The sequence below is a fragment of the Eubalaena glacialis genome, chromosome 11 (assembly GCF_028564815.1).
Source record: "Eubalaena glacialis isolate mEubGla1 chromosome 11, mEubGla1.1.hap2.+ XY, whole genome shotgun sequence".
Classification (NCBI taxonomy): Eukaryota; Metazoa; Chordata; class Mammalia; order Artiodactyla; family Balaenidae; genus Eubalaena; species Eubalaena glacialis.
The window spans coordinates 26,637,849-26,654,654 of record NC_083726.1 but is presented as its reverse complement, the minus strand read 5'-3'; the positions used below and the strand labels follow the sequence as shown (position 1 = coordinate 26,654,654).

Here is a 16,806-nt window from a genome sequence, read left to right as displayed (position 1 = left end):
TCACTGTGAACGACGGTGTCACACAGAATTTTTCTAACAGGAAAGTTACGGATTAAGCCTTTTCATATCATGGAAAATGATATAGGTAATAGAGGTATCCAAACTCAAACAACAAAAACAAAAAAAAAACCTGCCCTGAAGTCACTACTATACCAACATTGTGAGTGATTTAGATCATCTGTATATTAAATTAATGTTAATATAAATTGTTATTACCTTTATTTTTTTCTGTTATCATTCCAATTTTTTAGTGTATGTGCTGCTGAAGCAAGTACTACCTTTGTATTTTGTACGTATTTGCTTGAAATTTTTCACAATAAAATGTTGGAGGAAAACTTCCTTAGACTCTTGATGAAATCTGTTAACAAAACATTTATTCTTGGAGAACACCTAAGTAAAAACACCAGTTAGGATCTTCGAATAAGCATTTCTCTACACAAGTGGAGAGAAGATAAATTTTTTTTTTTAAATAAACTTATTTATTTATTTTTGGCTGCGCTGGGTCTTCGCTACTGTGCACGGGCTTTCTCTAGTTGCCGCGAGTGGGGGCTACTCTTTGTTGCGGTGCGCGGGCTTCTCATTGTGGTGGCTTCTGATGTGGAGCACGGGCTCTAGGGACGTGGGTTTCAGTAGTTGTGGCACATGGGCTCAGTAGTTGTGGCTCACGGGCTCTAGAGCGCAGGCTCAGTAATTGTGGCACAAAGGCTTAGCTGCTCCGCAGCATGTGGGATCTTGGACCAGGGCTCGAACCCGTGTCCCCTGCATTAGCAGGCGGATTCCTAACCACTGCGCCATCAGGGAAGTCCCTTAAATTTTAAAATATGGAAATAAGAGTACATTACTTGTCTTCCCTAATGAGACCTATTTAAATAAGAAATGTAGCCAAAGCCTTTCCTTCCTTGCATCCTTCTATTTCTCTATCCATCCAAACACATATTGTGCATTATGTGTGAAGCCCTGGAGATACAATCCCTGCCTGCTTTCCAAGGGGAGAGAGACAAGCGAACCGCACATGAGAAGAACACGAAGAAGGCTCACAACAGACTTGGGTACCAGTCTGGTCAGGGAGCACCCAGGCTGGGGATGAGCTGAGAAGGGGAGTCAAGGAAGACCCCTTCAGTTCAGGATCTTACAGAAGCCTTCAACATCTTTGTAAGAGAAGAATTACACTTATTTTTTCACATGAGGAAGCTGATGCTCAAATGGGTTGGGCAAACTGCCTAAGATGAGTCCACACAGGTTGTAAGTGGCAGAACCAGGATTTAAAAACCAGGCCCGTGGTCCCCAGAGCCCTGACACTGAGCTGCCCCTCTGAGCTCTAACACGCCAAAGGAGGGCTTGAAAATGGCCTGTTCTGAATCTAGCAGCCCAGGTGATCCTTGTTAAACATGAACCGGCCCATGAACTGGCCTGCCCCTGCCTCTTGGGCCTCACGTCCTCATGATTCCTCAACTCCTTGCTCGCCCCATCCGGCCACATGGCCTCTCTGATGTGCCTCAAATGCAACAGGCACACGCTTGTCGCAGGGAGTCTGCATCTGCTGTTCTCTCTCCCTGGAGAGCTCATCCCCTGCACAGCTGTATAGCTTTCTTCCTCAGGCCCATCCTCAGCGGCATCTCTGAGTAGAGCTGTCCTCGAGCCTCCTACTTGAAACTGCTTTCCTCTATCCCCCCCCCACTCCCCCCACACACACCTTGGGCCTCCCCAGCCCCCTCTTCCATGCTTTGTTTCTCAACATTGCATTTATCACCACTTAACATACTGTGTAATTTACTATTGGTCTGGGCTGTCTGCCTCGTCCTACCTGAATATAAGCTTGGTGAGAGTAGGGAAATTTCTTTTGTTCCCTGGGATGCCGGGCTTGGAGCAAGGTACTCAACACATATGTGTTGAACTAGGCTGAAAGCAGAATCGTTGCAGGCATGACCCGTACCTGTACTGCTTATGCGTGGACAGTGGCCCGACATCTCCCACATGAGATGCTGACGACTTGGTGGAAGGGGGTCGGAAGAAGCCAGCCCAGGGGGCTACAGGGAGCTCATTCTTAAATCAGTGCCACGCAAAGGTGCCCAAGTGAGTCCTCTTCCCTGGCACGTGCTGAGGAGACGCAGACACTACCCACCTGGATGCTACTATCCAAGGAAGCCCATCAGGGCTCTCGATCTCAAGGTGTGGTCCTGGGTGAAGGGGACACCTCAGACCAAGAAGTTAGGGGAAGTAAAGGGTAGCCTATGTTTCTGCCTTCTCCCAAAGTGCTAAAAAACAAAAAAACTCTGCCTAGCCACTCAAGGAGGTCCTTATTCTCCCAAGTTAAGCTCCACCTGTTTGCAGAAGGGCTCTCTTCTTACACTGGCTTTTTGTACCCCAGGTTTAGGAAACCTCACCAAAGCTACCGAAAGAAAACCATAAGGGTTCAATCCTCCAGGAGTTCTCAGACAGCAAAGGGTGGACTCTCAACCTGCCTACAGAGTGACTGCAGGAGTGAGATGTTCTAAGCATCTCGGTGTCTGCTGAGTCTAGAGAGGGATGGATGGTGAAGACCCAAGCACAAAAAGGTCGCAAAAGGTCAAACAGCAAAGGCATTCAAGGGGAGGGAGAGGGCACACTTTTCATCAGGGAGGAGCTCGTGCCACAGAGTGTATAACGTCTCCCAAACTCCAAATGCAACCTCAGGCTAATCCCTCGTATCAGTAAAAATCCTGGCCATGTAGATTAAAGTGGGGTGAGGTGGGGGTGCAAATGAGGGTGATGTGTAATAATAATGGGAAAGCCCTAAGTACTGACTTCATAAAATTCGAAGGCATTTAAAGGGTGCCTTTCGTAAGTGAAATTCTACAAAGGAACCCAAACCACTGCAAGACAGTTTCCAAAAAGCAAACAAAACCTCACTGAGAGATGGTACTATAATTTCTGGAGTTTGCATCAGTCTGTTTCCTGTAGTTAGGAAAAGGGTGTCTGGTTTGGGTTACAAAGGCAGTGTTCCACTATAAAAACCTGCTGGTTGCCATGACAATGAACATCTCTGTTCCTCCCTTTTCGGCAGCATCCTTCTTACATCTGAGTCAAATCAAAGGACCTATCTGTGATGTCCAGGGTTTAGTATTTCCTTTGCATGAGGATGTAACGATACATACACACACATATACTCATATACAAAGCACATCATCAAAGGGCTAATCAGAGGTGAACCAAAACCTCAAAAATGGGTACCACCTGTCCTTCTCTCCCAATCACGTCCTACAAACATCTATCAGGAGACACTTATGCAGGAGAGTGTGAGCATGAAGGGAGGTGGGCCAGGAAGCCTTAACAGCGGACACCTACTCCTTCCCATCTAGAGCCTCTCAGGGTGGACTCTGGGTCAATTCTTTCCAGAAGGGCCCATGTGAGGTCAGGGCTCCCTGGAGCACTGCCATTTTCTGTGCGCAAGTCTGTCCTCCTGAGCCTGAGCGCCTCCAGGGCAGTGCCCACTAAGCACCCAGCGCTAAGCACCCAGTGAAGCACTTAGGACAATGAAGGGGGCACTGGAATAAGGCAGCCTCTCCTTATATTTTCTAAGGAGATCTCAAGTTAGAACACATCCTGCTTCAAATCATCCCTGCCTAAGAAGAAAGCCAGGGAATTCTAGATCCATGCTCTAGGGTGTGCAGCTTGGGACCTACAATGCAGCGCTGCTACTGGTTCTGTCACTGGGGTCACAAGTCTTGACCACTGACCCTTCCCCAGACCTGGGGCAAAACAAAGAGTAAATGAGAAAGTTATAGCATTACTGTGATTTATCTTTCTCCTTTTCAGGACAAATGCTGCTCATCATTTAGCTAGATTTAACTGCAAAACAATGTTTGTTTTAGAAAAGCTATGAAAATACCAAAAAGCCAGTGGAAGAAAAACAAAGCACCCAACGCTCTACTTACCCAGAGGCAACCAGTGTCTATATTTGGGTTTCTATGTCACTATCCTTTCAGCGGTTGTTGCAGTTCTGCCTAATGGTTAGAGGCAAAGGCTCAGGAATGCAGACCAATCTGGGTTCAAGTTCCAGCCTCTCCATTTCTTACTGGTATGATCATGCTTGAGTTATTTACCCCTGTTTGAGCCTCAGTTCTTCAGCCATAAAATGAGGATAACTGTACCTACTTTTTGGTTCTGTTGTAAAAATTATCGTAACCCATGTAAGCCCTTGTCACACTGCCAGCAGAACTACTCACCTCTGCTAGCTTTATTCATGTTCTACTTGTATGTGCCACTTTACAAACAAAAATGGTATCTTCTGTGCAAATATTTTGAAAACTTTTTCAATCAACATAAAAGCATGACCTCTTGACATGTCAATGAATATACTTCTATAAACTGATGGCTTTAATTCTAAAACAAGAGCTTTGATAGACTTTAACGAGAGTATAGATGCTTAAGTTCTTTACGTGGTCCAAAAAACTGCCTACTAGCAAACTCAAAATAACTTTATATCTGCTTTCAGAAAAAATTAAAATGCATACAAACTTTAAACAAATACTATTCAACATCTACATAAAATCTAACATCATTATGAAAATTTTCTATGACAAATATTAAAACATGACTTTAAGAAATCACTCCTGTAAGTACAATTACTTGACAAAGCTACTTAAGTATAGATGGTAAGGTTGAAGATATTCTTTTTCCTCTGCCCCAGGAATGTCACTTCTAAGTATCTTTCCTAGAGAAACCCTCCCACAAGTATACAGACCTTCTCAGAATCAACCTGCCTGTCCACCACTAGGAGAATGGCTATAAACAGACTCTAGTTTACTCATATACTGAAATAATGTACAGCAGTAAAAAATGGAAATGAAGTTGAATAAATGTATAAACACCATGTTGGAAAAAATAACCAGTTACAAAGAGATTCCATTTATATAAATATTTAATCCAAAATACAAACTATACATTGCTTACAGATTCTCCCAATGTATAAAAACATACAAAGGAATGAAACACAACAAATTCAGGTTACGGAGACCTCTGAGGAAGTAGGAAGGGAGAAGACATCCAGATATTGTATCTGGGACCATTTATCTCTTAAAAACAAGTGACAGAAATCTGGTGTAAACATGGCAAAATGTTAACATCTGTTACATCTAGGAGGTAGGTCTATGAGTACCACACTTTAAAAAAGGTCTTCTCCATATCTGAAGCATTTAGTAATTAAAAATAAAGTTGTCTACTATTTAACCAGAACTTTGGTTAATGATTTGATACAGGTTTTCCGCATGCTCAGAACATTCTCCCCTCTGTGAATCTGGTTTACTTTTAAAATATGGTGTAAGTTGCTGTTTCTGATGGGCCATTTCATTACCTTATAATTTTGGAATCTGATGTCACTGCATTTACTTCCATAGGACATTAACTTCAACCTTAAATTAAATTTAACAGCCAAAGCAAGCATAAACTTAAAAAAATTAAAATCCACTGAGAGTTTAATAAGCTAGCGGCCCTAGAAAAACATCCAGGCTCATTTTAGGCTACTGTACAAATAAACTAAGGAGCAATTATTTTAAAGAATTTACTAACAAAGTGTGATTTCTGAAATGTCCAAAGTATCAGAAAACATAAAATAATCTTTGTATACAGATTTAGTATCTCTTTCAACAGTATATGTATTATTCTTATTTAGCAAATCTGTTACCATTAAAATCACCCCAAATTTGCAACAAATTATTTCAAAAATGAAGGCTGAGAAGGCATCAACGTTAATTTAAAGGAAGCCACATAAATACAAGATTATTTCATTCATCTCTTATTTGCCCAAAGGAAAGTTTCAAAATATGTCTGTTGGAATGGTGGGCTCAGTTCACAAAACCATCCTTAAACAGCACAAGGCTGAAGAGCTCTCCTTTTAACTGTTTCTTTAAAAATAAGAGCTTAGGGACTTCTCTGGTGGCGCAGTGGTTAAGACTCTGCATTCCCAATGCAGGGGGCCCGGGTTCAATCCCTGGTCAGGGAACTAGATCCCACATGCATGCCACAACTAATGAGCTGGTGAGCGGCAACTAAGGAGCCCGCCTGCCGCAACTAAGGAGTCCATCTGCCACAACTAAGACCCAGCGCAACCAAATAAACAAATAAATATTTTTTAAAAATAAGGGCTTAATTTTAGCCGAGTACTTAAAAAACTTTCTTGCTATTAGACCATTTTAAATGACCAGAGTGCGAGTCAAATTTCTCGACAGAACTTAATGTTCCCACCTACCCAAACAGTAGGAACACTTCGGGATATTAGAAACAGAAAATGATTTGGTGTAAACAAGAGCCCTCATGGCTCCCCAGGTTGTAACAGGACATAAATGAGCCACCTGAATGAAAGAAGACTCTCACTTTAATTTTGGTGCCCACATAGCCAACAGATGCCAATTCAGTGAGTACCTCTAAAATGCTCAGCACATGAGGTAAATTTTGGCTGGCTTTGTACAACAAATATTACTTGATAATTTGCTTAAGTCAGGAGGTTTTGACAAGCACAGTGCCCTTCCAAAATGAAAATACACGTAATAAAAGCATACTCATTCCACCATTAATATGCTCTTGAGTCAGCTTATGAAATGTTAAGTGTTCATTTCGGGGCACAACCAACAGTTTCAACCTCCCTCTGTGTCAGACACAGGGATTATAAGCCATGTGAACCTCTCAATAATTAACTTAGGCGCATAGAACGACCCCTAAATATCTACTGATATTTAGCAAGCCACAGGAGTAACCTACAAATAAGGATAATTAAGCCAAACAAAGCAACAGCTTATTACCTACAAACATGAAATCTTGTTTTATTTATTTTAACATGAGTCATAAACCAACTTAAATTCCTAGTACCGAGGACAGCATAAGGGTGCTATACATGCTTACTAAGTGAGAGGACCACAAGCTTGAAAGCATCTGCTGAAAGTCATTCCTGCCCTTTCATCTCCAGAGCTAGGATAGTGGACCACAATGATTAAGGCAGCACAGAGGGTTTAGGAAACAACAATACATATTCTTTATACTTTAAAGCATATGTAGAACTTGTTGAGAGGTAACATCTACTTCAAAAGAATTGAAAGCAAATTTTTTTTTTAAATGACAAACTTTACCATCTCTTCTCCTTTACCTTTCGGTCTTTCCTTATGGTAGGTGACACTGGAATCATGCCTGTTGAAAGTTTCTAAATGCATGAGCTCCAGTTCTCAAAATGCTCATTTCAAATCCTGGATGGGGGTGTGGGAGGGAGGGGGGATATCAACCCAGAATAAATGAACCAAAATTATAACCTTTGATTCAATACTTTTAAAACAGGAGAAATTTATAAAAATGAAACTATACATATGGACAGCAGTGTATTTTTAAAGAGAAGGAACTATGCAAAAAATGGTGCAGGGATAACTATGTCATTTATGTGTAGACATCTTAAAGAGAATCAAATTCTAACTGGATCAAGATTAAAATACATAAAAACAAAAATCATAAAACGTATTTAAAAAACATGGTGTTTTGGTTTTTTAAAGACTCTTAAAATCTGGAAGGCCATTCTAAGAATGACACAAACCTGTAAGCCCTAAAATTTTTAAATTTTTTCATGGCAAAGTCTGGTTAATATTTATTTGGTGTTTGGTATATGCTAGCTCTATACACACACAACATGTCATTAAATCAGTGTGGAAGGCAGAATTCTAAGAGAGCCCCCAAGATTCCTACCCACTGGTGTATACACCCTGTCAGATAACCTCTCCTTGTATATGAGCAAGACGTGTGAATATGACGGGATTTTACTCCCATAATTAGGTTACATTATATGGCAAGGGTGAAAGAATTTTGCAGATTTAATTAAGGTTCCTAATCAGTTGACTTTAGTTCATCAAAAGATGGAATAACTGAGTGGGCCTGGCCTATCAGGTGAGCCCTCTAAAAGAGCCCTTGTCTAGAGGTAATGCAACAGAGATGCTCTCCTACTGGCCTTGAAGAAACAGCCTACCATGTTGTGGAGAGGGCCACATGGCAGGGAATAGTAGGCAGCCTCTGGGGGCTGAGGGCCTCAGTCCTACAGCTGCAAGGAACTTAACTGGGTAAACAACCAGTGAGCTTGGAAAAGTATTCCAAGCCTCAGACAAGACTGTGGTCCTGGCTGACACCTTGACTTTAGGCTGATGAAACTGAGCAGAGGATGCAGGTAAGCTGGGTCTGGACTCTTGGCCCATGGAAACCGTGAGATGATAAATGGGTGTTGTTTTAAGTTGCTAGATTTGTAGTAATTTGTTATGCGACAGTAGAAAATTAACAGTCAGAAATGACAAACTGGAAAAAATGTATGTGCAAACAACCTATTTAATAAGTAAAAAACTTCTACAAATCAAATTAAGAGAAGAAAAACCCAATAAATAAATGGCCAGAATATATAAACAGGTAGTTCACAATAAAGACAAATGTTTTTTAAGTGTGTGAAAATATGATTAACACATTGTACTATAATTACATAAGATGTAACCCTTGGGAGAATCTAGGTTGGGTAGAGGGGTGGTACACGGACATTTCTGTACTATTTTTTTGCAACTTCCTGTAGGTCTGTAATTATTTCAAAATAAAAATTTAAAAATACCATCAACCTCATTCGTATTAGGAAAAATATAAATTAAAATGAGGTACCAGTTTTCACCTACCAGATTGCTGAGGATCAACAAACTAGACAATAATACACTGTGTGTACTTAATAACGAAGTGATCACTGAAGAAATCAAAGGGGAAATCAAAAAATACCTAGAAACAAATGACAATGGAGACATGATGACCCAAAACCTATGGGATGCAGCAAAAGCAGTTCTAAGAGGGAAGTTTATAGCAATACAAGCCTACATCAAGAAACAGGAAACACCTCGAATAAACAACCTAACCTTGCACCTAAAGCAATTAGAGAAAGAAGAGCAAAAAAACCCCAAAGCTAGCAGAAGGAAAGAAATCATAAAGATCAGATCAGAAATAAATGAAAAAGAAATGAAGGAAACAATAGCAAAAATCAATGAAACTAAAAGCTGGTTCTTTGAGAAGATAAACAAAATTGATAAACCATTAGCCAGACTCATCAAGAGAAAAAGGGAGAAGACTCAGATCAATAGAATTAGAAATGAAAAAGGAGAAGTAACCACTGACACTGCAGAAATACAAACGATCATGAGAGATTACTACAAGCAACTCTATGCCAATAAAATGGACAACCTGGAAGAAATGGACAGATTCTTAGAAATGCACAACCTGCCGAGACTGAACCAGGAAGAAACAGAAAATATGAACAGACCAATCACAAGCACTGAAATTGAAACTGTGATTAAAAATCTTCCAACACACAAAAGCCCAGGATCAGATGGCTTCACAGGCGAATTCTATCAAACATTTAGAGAAGAGCTAACACCTATCCTTCTCAAACTCTTCCAAAATATTGCAGAGGGAGGAACACTCCCCAACTCATTCTACGAGGCCACCATCACCCTGATACCAAAACCAGACAAAGATGTCACAAAGAAAGAAAAATACAGGCCAATATCACTGATGAACATAGATGCAAAAATCCTCAACAAAATACTAGCAAACAGAATCCAACAGCACATTAAAAGGATCATACACCATGATCAAGTGGGGTTTATTCCAGGAATGCAAGGATTCTTCAATATATGCAAATCAATCAACATGATACATCATATTAACAAACTGAAGGAGAAAAACCATATGATCATCTCAATAGATGCAGAGAAAGCTTTCAACAAAATTCAACACCCATTTATGATAAAAGCCCTGCAGAAAGTAGGCATAGAGGGAACTTTCCTCAACATAATAAAGGCCATATATGACAAACCCACAGCCAACACTGTCCTCAATGGTGAAAAACTGAAACCATTTCCACTAAGATCAGGAACAAGACAAGGTTGCCCACTCTCACCACTATTATTCAACATAGTTTTGGAAGTGTTAGCCACAGCAATCAGAGAAGAAAAAGAAATAAAAGGAATCCAAATCGGAAAAGAAGAAGTAAAGCTGTCACAGTTTGCAGATGACATGATACTATACATAGAGAATCCTAAAGATGCTACCAGAAAACTACTAGAGCTAATCAATGAATTCGGTAAAGTAGCAGGATACAAAATTAATGCACAGAAATCTCTTGCATTCCTATATACTAATGATGAAAAATCTGAAAGTGAAATTAAGAAAACACTCCCGTTTACCACTGCAACAAAAAGAATAAAATATCTAGGAATAAACCTACCTAAGGAGACAAAAGACCTGTATGCAGAAAATTATAAGACACTGATGAAAGAAATTAAAGATGATACAAATAGATGGAGACATATACCATGTTCTTGGATTGGAAGAGTCAACATTGTGAAAATGACTCTACTACCCAAAGCAATCTACAGATTCAATGCAATCCCTCTCAAACTACCACTGGCATTTTTCACAGAACTAGAACAAAAAATTTCACAATTTGTATGGAAACACAAAAGACCCCGAATAGCCAAAGCAATCTTGAGAAAGAAAAATGGAGCTGGAGGAATCAGGCTCCCTGACTTCAGACTATATTACAAAGCTACAGTAATCAAGACAGTTTGGTACTGGCACAAAAACAGAAATATAGATCAATGGAACAGGATAGAAAGCCCAGAGATAAACCCATGCACATATGGTCACCTTATCTTTGATAAAGGAGGCAAGCATATACAGTGGAGAAAAGACAGCCTCTTCAATAAGTGGTGCTGGGAAAACTGGACAGCTACATGTAAAAGTATGAAATTAGAACACTCCCTGACACCATACACAAAAATAAACTCAAAATGGATTAAAGACCTAAGTGTAAGGCCAGACACTATCAAACTCTTAGAGGAAAACATAGGCAGAACACCACTCTATGACATAAATCACAGCAAGATCCTTTTTGACCCAGCTCCTAGAGTAATGGAAATAAAAACACAAATAAACAAATGGGACCTAATGAAACTTAAAAGCTTTTGCACAGCAAAGGAAACCATAAACAAGACCAAAAGACAACCCTCAGAATGGGAGAAAATATTTGCAAATGAAGCAACTGACAAAGGATTAATCTCCAAGATTTACAAGCAGCTCATGCAGCTCAATAACAAAAAAACAAACAACCCAATCCAAAAATGGGCAGAAGACCTAAATAGACGTTTCTCCAAAGAAGATATACAGATTGCCAACAGACACATGAAAGAATGCTCAACATCATTAATCATTAGAGAAATGCAAATCAAAACTACAATGAGGTATCATCTCACACCGGTCAGAATGGCCATCATCAAAAAATCTAGAAACAATAAATGCTGGAGAGGGTGTGGAGAAAAGGGAACACTCTTGCACTGTTGGTGGGAATGTAAATTGATACAGCCACTATGGAGAACAGTATGGAGGTTTCTTAAAAAACTAAAAATAGAACTACCATACGACCCAGCAATCCCACTACTGGGCATATACCCTGAGAAAACCATAATTCAAAAAGAGTCATGTACCAAAATGTTCATTGCAGCTCTGTTTACAATAGCCAGGACATGGAAGCAACCTAAGTGTCCATCAACAGATGCATGGATAAAGAAGATGTGGCACATATATACAATGGAATATTACTCAGCCATAAAAAGAAATGAAATGGAGGTATTTGTAATGAGGTGGATGGAGTTAGAGTCTGTCATACAGAGTGAAGTAAGTCAGAAAGAGAAAAACAAATACAGTATGCTAACACATATATATGGAATCTAAGGGAAAAAAAAAAAAGGTCATGAAGAACCTAGTGGCAAGACGGGAATAAAGACACAGACCTACTAGAGAATGGACTTGAGGATATGGGGAGGGGGAGGGGTGAGATGTGACAGGGTGAGAGAGTGTCATGGACATATATACACTACCAAATGTAAAATAGCTAGCTAGTGGGAAGCAGCCGCATAGCACAGGGAGATCAGCTCAGTGCTTTGTGACCACCTAGAGGGGTGGGATAGGGAGGGTGGGAGGGAGGGAGATGCAAGAGGGAAGAGATATGGGAACATATGTATATGTATAACTGATTCACTTTGTTATAAAGCAGAAACTAACACACCATTGTAAAGCAATTATACTTCAATAAAGATGTTTAAAAAAAAAATACTGTGTGTTGGAAAGATGTGAGCTGAGGCATGTTCATACACTGACGGTTACATAAACTGTATCAGTTTCGCTCTCTGCTGCACAGGTGCGGTGTTCAATTTCACAATATCATGATTTAAAATGCACACACCCTTTGATGAACAATCCCACGTTTAAGAATTTAGCCTATTAACATATTCTTCACATGTGGGAAAAGAAGCATGCCCAAGGGCAGTCAATGAGGTGCCTATAATAATCAAAGATTGGAAGTAATACAAGTATCCTTTAATAAGTAAATGGTTAAATAAATTATGGAATACCCATATAGTGGAATCCTATACAGCAATTATAACAAGGTCGATTAATCTGCATTGATACGGATCAAGAGTAGAATACACTTTCCAGCTTCTGAAGTCCTGTACAGCACACCCACATCCACTCATTTGGTCAGTATTTACAAGCCCCAACTATGTACCAGGCTCCATGTCTGGATAAAAAGAACATAACCATCCCCATGTGAGAGGATGAAGCAAGTGCCCACAGGCAGAAAGGGGAGGCATGGGAGCCCACAAAGAAAGGAGACCAGAGCTCAAGGGCAGAGAGAGGGTGAAAGACAAAGGTCAGATGAAGAGGCTCTGGTGTCAGGGTAAGAAGCTGGGATTCTGTCCTGCTGAAGGATTTAAAGCAAGATATTGACAAGACACTATGCAAAGCATACAGTTACTCTAAAAATAAAGCAGTGGTCCAGCTAGAGAAGCTCATGATCAGGAGACCATGCGTGATTTCATGAGAGGTATCTTAAGCTATCTCAAAACTTGAGCACTTGCGGTAAGCTGAGTCACCCAGGCACCCCCTTCACCTCACGCCTGTCGATGTGCTAAGACCTATAGAGCCAGGAGGACAGCATGAAGTCCTCTTGAAACATGCCATCTTGTGGGGTGGATTCAAAGGATGTACATAAGACATTTCCCTCACTTGGAGAAATATTTACAAATAGACGTCTCAAGCATCTAGACATGCTTTCCTTAACCACGTTCCTTTATAGCTCTTCACCCAATATTTAAGAATGGAGTCAAAGCAGCAAACTATTCGACTACATTTCTTCAACCCTCCTCTCTGTCTTCTGTGCTTTTAATGGTTGAAGCTTTCGAGCACTTTGCCTGATGCCAATGCACACCCTGAACAGCTCTTACTGAATGGGCCTCATATTTTCAGATAAATTAAAATCTATGCCAACTAGTGATTCAGTCTCAAATCGAGGCCACCTGTTCCAATTAGTGAGATTAAAATAGTACACCACTGAAGCCGAGTTCCAAGCCTTCTGGATTATGACAACATCTTTACAAAGACAGAAAAAGAGGGACTTTCGGTCCCAACATACACTTGCACACACATGAGTAAATACACCGAGGTGCTGAAGCATAGCTTTCACTAAGGGCAGACTTTATTTTTGGACAAGTGCTTACATCACATTTTCTGAGAAAGGCTGCAGCTCAAGGCATCATTTAGTTTCCTTACATTACAACAAGCCTACAGACACAGCTTAATTAGATTCAACTTTACTTCAGAAAAACACAGAGCTTAAATTTCTTCTCCACCCACTTTCTGTCCTTGCCTGAAATTCCCAAAGAATCCGTATCTTCTGGATGGTCCATTCTTTAGCCTCAGGGCTTCCCTCGCCTTGGTTTCTCGAAGGTCATCGGAAGACTAGAAACACAGCCTGGAACACAACTCTTGTTTTCCCAACCTCTCCCAAGTATCCCTACCCAGACAAGCCTGCCTTCAACTCAACAGGGTGCACTTTTGTTCATCCTGAAACATTCAATTATTCAAATTTTCACAATCCATGAGAAGAAAAAAAAATATTTCTAAGCATTTTCTAGGCCAATGGTCTAAAAGAACTGTTTCATAAAGGAAGGGAGACGATACATTAACACCAGTGTTTTCCTCAATAATTCTGAATCATTTTAGAAGGACAAAAATGAAAGCGTTAAACACACAGAATCACCAGGAGCGAGTCAGTCCCTTGAAAACAGTCTTCAATCCAACACAGCTGCTTCAGTCCAGGAGAAAGTCTTGTTCTGCACTAACAGCTCCCTAACAAAGCTCCCGCGTTTGCTAATCTTTTTCATCTGGTGCTGCAGGCCTCAGAGGCCCAGAAAGTATTCAGCTAGAGTAGTTATATGGATACTTCAAAAATAAAATTTTAAGGAGTGAATTGATTTAGAAATATTAAGTAAATAAGGGTACAGGTGGCCCGAAGCTCTTTGTAGGAGGCGTGGGAATGAGTGAAGTTTGGGGAACTCTGCGGTAGACAAAGAATGACTCAATGTCAGAACAACAAACGCTGTGATGGGTTTCCCAACGCCACTTCTCACAGTCATTCACACAGCTGGTAGGTGGAGAAGCTGACATTCCAGCCTGACTCCAAAGTCCAGACTCTGAACCCTTCACTCCAGCCCTCAAATCTAGAACTAAACTGCGTAAGTGAGGTTGGGGATAAAAAGGAAAAAGTGGTTGAGAAAATTTAAGAAGTAAACCACTGGATGTGGTGGACGAGGGGGGCTGATTTGAGTGGGCTTCCCACGCATCCAGTTTGGGGGCTGGCTGTATGGGAAAAGTATTCATCAGGAATTGGGGGGGTTTGAGAGAACAAGTTAAGTCTGACACACAGACTTCGAGGTGCCTGTGGAACACCTGGGTACTCCGGGGTAAAGCCACACCTGGGTTGGGCTCTCAAGTCAGCATGTAAGACAGGAACCACACACACTTTCACTCAGGGAGGCATGTCCCTGGGGATGGGCACTGGACGTGCCGTCTCTCAAAAGGCCGATGGACCCCATCCCTGTCTTCCCCCGGGGTTGCAGCACGTGACTATTTCTTCGGCTAAGAACCAGATGATGTTTTCGGTTTGTGTTTACGGGCTCTGTTATATGGAAATTATATATACCAAAGCCACTTGGTGCTGGAAGATGCTCTCAAAAGAGACTCACAGGAACGGAGAGCTTCAGAGGTGACAGAAGACTGGGGTTGAATTCTAAATGGAGTCCGTATATGATATATTCCAAGACTTCTGCATCTGGTATATGTTTTTTCCCAGTACCCTTACCCAACAGGTAGAAGGTCAGACAAAGATGAACTCACTTCTCAAAACTTTATTTTGAAAAAAGAAAAATGACAATAAAAGTGACCTCAGAAAAGATAATTTTTAAAAAGTGGCAGCAGATCCAGTGCAGCTAAGTACTTTGATATATGAATTGTTACCCCTCCTCTTCACTCCAGCCCCACCAAAAGTCTAGAAATAAATTCAGAAGGATAACGGCCCAACACTAAACCATTCAATTCAGCCTTTTTTCACCTAAAAATCACAAAATTTTAAATCTGTTCATCAATTAATTCTCTACTGAAAATAGTTAAAATTTCCCATTTCACCCAAGTTCAATTTTGAGATGTTTATCACACGTAACTTAGCAATTAACTTGGTATTTAAAAATGTTTTAAGCAGTTTTCTTTAAAGAAATTCTCTTCTAAGAGAGAAGCTGGTATAATGGTTAGTCCTAATCAGTCTGTATTAGTTACGTAATTTCACTGGTTACAGTCTGGCTGGATGTCACTTTTCTACTTCTGCAAGTGAAATGGTCTGGACTTAATGTCTGAATTCTCCTTCAGTTTTAACATGGTGAAACCTTTGAGTCTAACTTACCAACCCTCTGCCTTAAGTATGAGAAGCGCATGCCTTCAGCTCAGTGAAGTTCAAGTCCTACAGGGAAATCCTGTGAGGCCAGAACGTGACTCAATTGTCACAAGGAGGAACGACCCTCGTTGTGTACTTCAATTGCTCATCCTCCAGAGACCAAATACCAGGTAGAAGATTCCTTGACAATGTCTTTAAATCATAAGCTTATTTAACAGCCTTGAAGATGTCCCCAACTACTGTCAAAATTCTTACATCTTAGGCATTATAAAAAGTTCATAAATCGTGCATTCTCCAAATGCTTACTGGGAACATACAACTATCTGCGAAGCACTGGCAAAGTGCTGTGTCCTAAGAATCCCGAGCGCACAATTTTGGCTGGGCACCCTACGGAAGTTGAGCAATCCATCCCCAAGCACTCAGCAGGTTTATTAGGACTGAACTGCTCGGACGTCCCTGGTGGCGCAGTGGTTAGGAGTCCACCTGCCAACGCAGGGGACACGGGTCTGATCCCTGGTCCGGGATGACCCCACATGCTGCGGAGCAACTGCGCCTGTGTGCCACAACTACTAAGCCTGCGCTCCAGGGCCCATGTGCCCCAACTGCTGAGCCCACGTGCTGCAACTACTGAAGCCCGCGTGCCTAGAGCCCATGCTCCGCAACAAGAGAAGCCACCGCAGTGAGAAGAGTGGCCCCAGCTCGCCGCAAATAGAGAAAGCCCGCATGCAGCAATGAAGACCCAACGCAGACAAAAAAATAAAATAAAATAAGACTGAGCTGCTCTCCAACACTCAGCTCAAAAGCACAAGATTGGGAAGTGGTTAAAATGCCAGCTCTGTTATTAGATCTGGGTTCATCAAACCCTGGTTCCCCCATTTCCTAATAGCCACAGGGCCTTGGACAAATTACTTAATCCATCTGGGCCTTAACGTCCTCATCCGTAAAATGGAACTATAAATAGGATATTGTGAGGATTAAGGAGCTTAATA

At 41.0% G+C, this 16,806-nt stretch overlaps 1 protein-coding gene across 5 annotated transcripts in view; it reads right to left on the bottom strand.

Moving 5' to 3' along the window:
• The window catches only part of TMCC3 (transmembrane and coiled-coil domain family 3), a 279,678-nt gene that overhangs the window by 50,750 nt on the left and 212,122 nt on the right, over positions 1-16,806 (bottom strand). The gene's annotated exons all lie outside the window — the stretch shown is intronic.